Source organism: Mesoplodon densirostris, chromosome 8 (assembly GCF_025265405.1).
Source record: "Mesoplodon densirostris isolate mMesDen1 chromosome 8, mMesDen1 primary haplotype, whole genome shotgun sequence".
In the NCBI taxonomy this organism is placed as follows: Eukaryota; Metazoa; Chordata; class Mammalia; order Artiodactyla; family Ziphiidae; genus Mesoplodon; species Mesoplodon densirostris.
Window position 1 is genome coordinate 87,937,101 of NC_082668.1, and position 9,963 is coordinate 87,947,063.

Here is a 9,963-nt window from a genome sequence, read left to right on the forward strand (position 1 = left end):
AAGGTCTTACAACTAGTAGGTTGAGAACTTATGCTCCTGACCACTCTAAGCTAACCCTCTTCCACCCCATGCTCTGAAATGCCGTGGATGGACCAATGTTTCCCAGTTTGCAGAAAGCAAGATCAAATTAAATGATAAGATCAAATTTTCTCAATTTAAAATTTTTCGGCCATAAGTTTCTCTTTGAAATTCAGCTTCCACTACTGTTTGTCTCTACTGGAATCTATATACAGGATTTCGATAGTTTGTGATTTAGCCCCAAATTTTGTGTGTTATTATATTTAGATGTTAAAATCTCAATAGGGCTTCCCTGGTGGCGCAGTGGTTGAGAGTCTGCCTGCCGATGCAGGGGACGCGGGTTTGTGCCCCGGTCTGGGAGGATCCCACATGCCGCGGAGCGGCTGGGCCCATGGGCCATGGCCGCTGAGGCTGCGAGTGCAGAGCCTGTGCTCTGCAACGGGAGAGGCCACAAAAGTGAGAGGCCCGCGTACTGCAAAAAAAAAAAAATCTCAATATATCAAGGTCAGCAAAGGCAAGAAAGATTTCTTGATGTTCCCCTATCTAAACTGGTTTGAGAATCCCTGGGGTAGACTGACTTCTGAGACAATGCAAATATAATAATATTGCGTTTGGCACCAATTAGGACCCAGGGAAAAAAATTGACACAAAACCAAAAAGGCAGCACAGCTGTGGGATTGTACCTTTAATTGGGGGAAGATTCTCAATAGAATTTTGCTAACTTTGTTGTGGTGAAATTGTTGACAAAAGCCAAAGGGTGAAAATGCTCAGGAGAAAACTGAGCAGAGCTTCTCACTGGTCCTACTGTCCTAAGACCTCCTTTTGTGGGGCATATAGACCAGGAGGAAGATAGAGCCTGGAGTTTTAGAGCAGGAAACAACATTGCAGATATTTCATCCACCCCTCAGCTTATAGATGAGAAGTGAGGACAGAGCAGTGACCCCTCCAGAGGCCCTGAGAGGGTTAATGGCATCTTCCTTTACTCCTTCAACTCTGACCCCTTGACAGGGTTGGCCCAGGCAGAGTGAATACCGTGTTAATCATTCCTATTTTGTTTCAGCAGTAGGTGTGTTTTCTTTATGATTTATGGTCTGAAAACAGGTAAGGTCGTGGTCCCTGCTGTCCTCCAGTTAAAACATCAGCTACTGGGGCTTCCCTGGTGGTGCAGTGGTTGAGAGGCCGCCTGCCGATGCAGGGGACACGGGTTCGTGCCCCGGTCCGGGAAGATCCCACATGCCGCGGAGCGGCTGGGCCCGTGAGCCATGGCCGCTGAGCCTGTGTGTCCGGAGCCTGTGCTCTGCAACGGGAGAGGCCACAACAGTGAGAGGCCCGCGTACCGCAAAAAAAAATAAAAATAAAAAAATCAACTACTATTTGAGTGCTTACTATGTGCCAAACACTGTTCTATCCTCTGAGATACAGGAATGAGTAAAACAGATGAGAATCCCTGTCCTCAGGAACCTTATATTCTGGTGGGGGGAGGAGCTAGACAGTAAAAAAAATAAAACATATATGTCAGATGGTGATAAATGCTATGGAGGAAAACATTGCAGGAAAGGGATGTGATAGGGAGCATGTGTATGTGTGAATGTGTGTATGTGTGCGTGTGGCAGACAGGGGAGGGGACGGAGAGTGTTGCCATTTTAAATCAGGTGGTTGGAGAAGATGACATGTAAGGAATGACCTGGGATAAGGAAGAAAATTACGTGAGTATCTGGGAAAACAGCAAATGCAAAATCCCTGAAGCAGGGGCACACCTGGTAAGTTTCAGGAGCCACAAGAAGTCCGTGTAGCTAGAGTAGAATAAGTGGGCGGAGCAGTAGCAGGTGGTATCAGTATGGTGGAAGCAGGCAGTGGTTCTCAGGCTGTGGCCACTAGACTAGCGGCAGCAGCCTCACCTGTTGGAACTGGAAAATCTGGGCCCTACCCAGACCTACTGAATCAGAAACTCTGCGGACGGCCCCCAGCATGCTGAAGCTTGAAAACCTCTATTGTAGAGCCTTGGAGGTCACTGTAGACCAATTTGGACCATGTTTCAAAATCATACACCAAAATGCCTCAGGGAAGGCCCCAAACCATGAAGACAGAATTCAACCAACAGTTTAAAAAATTACATTGAGGATCATTGTGGGCACTCACTGTGGAAGAAACAAAAGAAGTTACCATTACTTTCATTCCTTGAACCATTTAAGAACAAATTATTGAACATCTATTTGCAAGACACCATGTCAGGTGTTATGCCGATTTCCAACTTGTAAACATTAAGTTAATGTCCCTGAGAATGTTCAAATCTTAAAGGGAAGATAAGGCTCCACATAAAAAGCAATTAAGGGGAAAAAAAAAAGATGAAACATCAATTGTCAAAATGTTCAATGCGTCTCAAGTATTTAAAATGTGACACATCAGTAGGGACAGGAATCATCAGAGAAAGAGTGTCAGAAGAGGGGAAATTTGAGTTATGTCTCAAAGTAGGAGAAGGACCAGGTCAGAAATAAAGCGTGAGCAAGGTCACAGAACACATGCAGGCAGCATTGAGAAGGACCGGATGTCTACTGAGAGGAGAGACTAGAAAACGGTGTTTTGTTTGTGGGCAACAGTGGCATCTATCTTGCTTAAATAGGGAAAGACCGGCAAAGAAGGATTTTTGATTCCAGCAGGATGTGTTGCAGCCAGTCTAAGACTGGAACTTCAGTCCAGGGAAACTTGCACATGTACAACAGTGATGGACTCTTTTGTTTGGTTATTACCACTTTGAAAATCAATATAAATTGCAAAAAGCCAACTTGAATCAGTTAACACATAACTGGCTGTGTTTTTGCGGCATAGAGATTAGTAGAGAGAAAAGTGGCTAGATTAGAGCACCTTTGGGTAGCTCTGTGTTTTTAAAGCCAGCTGTGTGGAAGTGTACAATTTCTGTTTTTTCTTTTCTTTTCTTTTTTTTTTTTTTTTTGGCTGTGCCATGCAGCTTGCAGGACCTTGGTTCCCCGACCGGGCATCGAACCTCTGCCCCATGCAGTGGAAGTGCGGAGTCCTGACCACTGGACCGCCAGGTAATTCCCTGGAAGGGTAAAATTTCTGTAATTTAGCTCATTACAGAGGGAGGCAGAATGGTACAGTGAAAAAAGCACAGGTTTATGGAGCCAGAAGAACTGGGCTGGTATTCTGGTTCTGCCACTTACTTGCAATGTGATTTAGTTAAGGCAATGAGACTTGTTAATGATACTTGGACTCCTATGAAGTCCAATGGGTCTTGAGTGAAGGAAAATTGGTGGCAGGGGAAGGTGCTCTGATCCACAAGTCACTCAGGGGCCCAGGCTGACAGAGGTGCCGATATCCTCAACATGTGGCTTTCAAGGTCTCCTTGTACATTGGCATCTAGCCATCTCACAAGGGAAGAGAAAATATGAAACATTATGTGTGGACAGTTTCCACAGCCAAACCTGAAAATGACATCCATCCCTTCCACTGCATTCCATTGGCCAGGACTCTGTCACATGGTCACATCTACTTGCCAGAGAGACTGGGAGAGGACGTCTAGCTGTGAGCACAGGAGATTTGGTTAAAAGCTAGCCAATCTCAAGAGACGGGCTTTGGAATCACAATGATTTGAGTTCACACACTAGCCAAGTGACTTTGGGCAGGTTATTTAATCTCCATTGGCCTCAGTTTCTTCATCTGTAAAATGGGAGTGATGTATAGGGTAATGAAGCCTGTCTGAACTTCCCTGTGCCATAGATCCTGAGCAAATATGCTGCATGTGGGAAAGAAAGTGTTTTGGATCTGGAGGCAGAGTAGTTTCTCCTCCAGCATGGGTACCACCAAGTTGATCTGACTCCTAGAGACAATGCCCTAAGATTAGGAAATTTTAGTTTAGAGTCTAAGATTTTAGTCTATCTGGATGGCACATGGATGTACACACCAACATCCCCCAAGCCACCGATTAGGCACCCTCCTTAATCACATCCTACAGCTGGCTCTGCCGTGAAAAATATACGTTTAAAAAAATTTTTAATGAAGTTTCTCGATCCCATTTTGCCTAGTCAAGGGTGCCCATGATGAGGTATCAATAGTCATGTAGTAGAAGCCCTTCCCAAGAAGTCAATGAGATCTATGGCTGTGTGGGGATTATTGGAGATCAGTGTGGCAGGATAGCACTGTGAACCAGTAATCCATGGATTTTTCCTCTTCTACTTTCTTTTATCCTGTGACTCACACCCAGGCAGGAAGGGAGGTGAAACTTCTATCTATCTAAATTAGTAGATTCCTAATTTTGCTTTATAGACGTGTAAAAAAGACTAGAAGAAAATACATGAAAATATAAAAGTGATTATCTGTAGGTTATAAAAGTGTGAACATGGGTGAGCTTTATTTTCTGCCTTGTGCTTTTCTGTGTCTGCTAAATTGGATACAATAAGAGAAAACTATCTCTTTCTGTAATATGCATGTTATTACATAAAAAGAATAAAGTTCATGACAAACGGTAATGCCTAAAAGGATGCTTCATAAAATTTATACTAATAAGGATTTTTAAAAATATATCTAGAGACTCTGGGCACGCTCCAAATACTAGCTGCAGTTCAGTCTTTGCTTTGCTGCCCTAAAGACTTTACCCTCTGCAGAAAAGATGGGGTCTTCATCTGGACATCACAGGCAAGGTTTCTGTGGATTCTAGGTCTTGCAATGTTGGTTTATCCTAATGTAGACCAGCCAGTGTGGTGGTGTCTGAAGCTCCTACTCAGTGGCATGGCCCAGTGGTCCCAAACCTGGAGGTAGCCCCAACTCCCTCCAGACCTCTGCCCCTGACCCCACTTCTCCCACAAGCTGGCTCTAATCTGAACAGCCCTTGCGATCCCCTTTGGCCCCATGGACAGTCTGTCTCAACCCTGTGCCATGACTGGCCTCGGCTCCTGGAACTCCTCCAGGTCCTACCTGTTTGACCATTTAGAGTAAAACACATGACACATACAACCCTTCATGATGTGCTTCAAATCATGCTTCCTTTAAGATGATCGTGGGAACCAAAGTTAAAAGTAGTGAGTTGAGTAACCTCAACATACTTTAGATGCTTTATGCTCCCCCTTTAGAATTAACAATACCAAATAAGACTGTTTAATCACACTCTTAGCGAGATGTAGCTTACAATTATCTGAATGAAATATGTTGAACTCTACAGCTGTTTATCTTCTTCAGCACTCAGTACTTGGTCAGAATTTCTATTTTTGTTTTCCTCTCTAATGAGGAAAACCAGCACAAAAATATACACACAGTGGCACACACAGTTATAAAAATTATACACATTTTTATACATCATTGCACACACAGTTATAAAAATTATGAGGGAATATCAATAATTGGAGAAGGGAGAGGAATAGGTGAAATTAATAAAGAAGAAGAAAATCAAAGAGACTCCTGAAACAGAGTAAAATTCATTAACAAGTGGTTGTGTCTTTGTAGCTGAGTCATCATTTGAACAGTCAAATGAATGCATTTCTCACTGGAGAGAGGCAGGCCTGCCTGAGGCCTTGGGTGAATTGGCTTTGCATGTCTCAGCTTCACGTGGGACACCTCCCTTCTTAAAGTGATCTATCAGTCCTGGAAACATTCTTTTGCTGGGGTGGAAGAGGAGGCTGTAAGACATGGGTGGTTGTTCATCGTCAGTCACAGTTCATAGTAATCCATGTCATGTGGTTATAAATAGGGTGTGAGAAGTTATCTACTACTCCCTAGCTTAAAGCAAGGCAATTCATTCTTAACTCAACATTCACTGGCAACAAGGAACCAGTCTTACCAAATAAGTCCATCATGCCTTTGGACAGCAATCCAATAGCCACATATGACCAAGATCCAGTTCTCTACATAAGCTTTTCAATCCAGTTGGATGTTGGTAAACTAGTATTTTTAGCTTTGGGGAGAAAGAGTGAAGGCAGACACATTATTTTTATTGCTATGTTGCAAATGGCTGTTGAGGGCTCCTCACTTCCACTCTTACTAACTCTAGGCAATGCCTTACGACACCAGGAAACTTAGCTTGTGAAGCAGTGCTGTAAAGCAGTGAGCTATCTAGACCTGATTCACTCATTCATGGCTTAGACCTGATTCACTCATTCATGGCTTCTCGCTGACACTTGTCCAGGCGCATGTTTGAGAATGTCACAATTTTAAATAGCAATGATTAAGAATGATTAACTAGGGGCCCCTGGTCATGAGCATCAAACCTCAAACTGACATACAGCAAAATAGAGGACTTGCAGCCAAGTTCAACTTGCACGCAACTCTGACGAAGAAGTAGAGGCAGCTGTCCTAATGCTAGAGACTCTCTTCCCGTTCAGCCCAGGGGTCTCAGCAGACCTCGTGTCAGAGTCCATGCTCCTCTCTCCCGGGATGCAGTCAGGCATCCTTCCCTTTAGACCACAGCCCATCCCACACTAGCTGGTTTGCCACATCCTCACTTCTTTATCCGGTATGGAAGGATGGTTGCCTGCATTCTCAGGAATTCATTTCAGGATCTCACGTGGTCCTTACGGGCATATTCTTTCTTTCTTTTTTTTTTTTTTTAATTCATGTATTTATTTTGGCTGCGTTGGGTCTTCGTTGCTGCATGCAGACTTTCTCTAGTTGCAGCGAGGGGGGCTACTCTTCATGGCGGTGCGCAGGCTTCTCATTGCGGTGGCTTCTCTTTGTTGCCGAGCACGGGCTCTAGGCACGCGGGCTTCAGTAGTTGTGGCGCGTGGACTCTAGAGCGCAGGCTCAGTAGTTGTGGCACACGGGCTTAGTTGCTCTGTGGCATGTAGGATCTTCCCAGACCAGGGCTCAAACCCGTGTCCCCTGCACTGGCAGAAGGATTCTTAACCACTGTGCCACCAGGGAAGTCCCCTTATGGGCATATTCTAAGGACAGTCACTAGTTCTTGTTCTTCCTCTGGACTGTTGTATATGTCTTTATTTTTAATATAAGTGAATGTGTGTGTAGTGTGTGTATGTGTGTGTATGCACATGCATGCCAAGCAGAATCAAAACTCACAATGTATCATATTCTAAGTTATGGTATTTCCCTCTAAGTCAGAATTTAAGAAATTATGTCTGGGGGACTTCCATATGTGGAAGATCCCACATGCCACGGAGCAATTAAGCCTGTGTGCCACAACTAGTGTGCCTGTGCTCTAGAGCCTGCAAGACACAACTACTGAGCCTGTGAGCCACAACTACTGAAGCCTGCTCCACAACAAGAGAAGCTACCGCAATGAGAAGGCCGCACACCGCAATGAAAAGTAGCCCCCACTCACCACAACTAGAGAAAGCCTGTGCGCAGCAACGAAGACCCAACACAGCCTAAATAAATAAATAAAACCTCATTTAAACAATAAAAAAAAAAAAGAAAGAAATTACGTCTTGTGATCATGAGGTGCTGACATACTAAAAAATGAAGAGCCACATGCTGAGGACAGCAGGGTGGAGAGATAGAGTCTGGGTCCTGATGATATAATTGAACCACTGAACCAACCCTGAAACCAAATACCTTCAGATTTCATGTACTGTGAAATCACTGCTCTTATTATTTAAGCCACCATTACCAGGATATTCTTTCATAGGCAGCTAGGTATATGCTAACAGAAACTCTTTACACTCCTAGATAGCTCCAGAAATTAAATTGTGTTATTACTTTTCAAGGAGGGACACAGGTACACAATTTTATACATTCTGAAGATTTCAACATAGAGAATTCAGAAAATGGCACAAGAAAATAAGTAAGAAAAAAAAAAGGAAGTGACAACCCAACTAAGTGACTCTGCAATGATTCATCTCAGATCTTCATTCCAACAACTTCTCATGGCCTCTCTGAGTGATTCCCTCACCTAGGTGATTATTGACTTCCCTCTCTTCCTTCAGCCTGATTCCTGATGTGTCACTGCCAGCTCAAATCCACTGGTAAAACATCAAGCTCTGTTCTTCTCCATACTTCTACTTCCTGGATCCCTTTCTTCTTATCAGCCTTGTAAAATACCTATACCTGATACAGTCAACCATTCAAGGTGACAGTTTGTCCGTAACCTCACTGAGAAGGCCCCAGTGCAAATAAATGCTGCTGTGACTTACTCAAAGCCTAGATTAGCCACATCTTTGCATGACCTTGGGATTGAGCTGGTTTCTCCAACCTCTGCTAAGATTTCTACAACTACCTAGAGCCTGAAAAAATAATCAGTAGTGCTCAAACTGGTTGCTGTATGTAGCTCACAGTTAAGGAAGCTGTGCTGAAGAGTTTGGTGGCCAGTGAAGCATGGTTGTGGCTTTATATCAGTGAGATCACAGGCAAGCCTGGTATTATTGGCTATAATGTTTGAGGACCAGCCTTTAACATCTGATTATATTTGGTTTATTATTTGAGTGTTCTTGGACCATGTGTGATCAGACTGGTATCTGAATAAAATAACATAACGTATGATAAAAAATACCTACACCTTTTTCATGCATGAAACCCCATTTATCAATTCTAATATCTCCTATGATATCCTAAGTTTCAGAACATTCATATTTAGCTTTTATAATAAGGCTAAAGTTCACAGCAATACTTAAGTTTATACATCTTTCCTCATAATTTCCAATGTTGCTTCTCAATTATCACCTTCAAATCTATAAGCCCCTGAAATACTCATAACTCCCAACGCTGAGAAACCACTTCCTCTTTTCTTTACACTCCTGCTGGATTCACATTTTTCAATTTCTACTTGCAAGGGCCTGCAGCTGTGTTTTTTGACAGAGCTGTTAGATTTTGTCATTAACTCCAATGACATTTGCTCTCATTTTTATTTTACTCACATCATCATCACATTTCTGATAAATCCCTCTTTATAAACCTATGGCCTCTTGAACTTTTTAAACAATCTAATGGGTTTAAAAGGGGAAAGGTGGGGCAAGGGATAAATTAGGAGTTTGGGATTAACATATACACACTATATATATAATAAATAACCAACAAGGACCTACTGTATAGCACAGGGAACTATAGTCAAAATTTTGTAATAACCTATAAGGGAAAAGAATCTGTAAAAGAATATTTTTATATATATAAATCACTTTGCTGCATACCTGAAATTAACACAACATTGTAAATCAACTTCAATTGTAAATATCTCAATAAAAAAAAAAACCTTTTTTAAAATCTAATGGGTTTAGCTTCTCTGCTTCATGGTAATTCCTAGTTCATCTTGAGCATACAGAAGATTCCTCTCTTGCCCTTGGCTCATCTTGGCATTCAGTTCCTCCATCCCAGAGCAGTCTTTGAACAAAGTACATCATACTCCTGACACATATGAGGGGAAAGGGAAAGTAGGGGTTTACTCCCATTGCTGTAATGTGGACAGGTGCCCAAGAAATACTTAATGCTGTTAGCCCTTGGGAAAAATCACAATAGGACTGCTTCTGATCCCTAATCCACTCAATCTTTTATTTATTCCTTCAACAAATATTCATTTATCAATGACTATTAGCTTAGCATCTCGATAGGCATTATGGATAAAGATGATGAGCAAAACAGGCGTGGTCTCATGAATTTTATAATCCAAAGGAGAACCAATAATAAATAATCACACAAGCATAGAAATGATGATAAAGGTCATAAAGTCTATTAAGGAAATGTTGAAGAGGCTATGGGAGAGTTGAGAAGAGGGATTTAACTTAGATTGAGGATTTGGAGGAGGCTGGCCTGAGAAAGAGAGGGTGAAGGGATTGGCCAGGAAAAGAGTAGAAAGAAGAGGACAACAGTTAGGGGAAAATAGTTCATACAAAAGCCCTACATCAGGAGAGAGCCTGTAGATTTGAATGACTAAAAGGACCCCACTGTGGCTGGAGAGTGATGAGAAAGGGAGAGAGTGGCATGGCCTGTGGCTGGACATGTGGGTGGAAGGCTGATCACGCAGGACCTTGAAAGCCACACTCACGAGTTACGATT

General features: G+C 42.7%; 1 pseudogene; it reads left to right on the forward strand.

Annotated features, from left to right (window-relative positions):
* The first annotated feature begins 1,697 nt into the window (after positions 1–1,697).
* On the forward strand, positions 1,698–8,356 carry LOC132494754 (ATP synthase subunit g, mitochondrial-like; annotated as a pseudogene).
* The last annotated feature ends 1,607 nt before the right edge of the window (positions 8,357–9,963 follow it).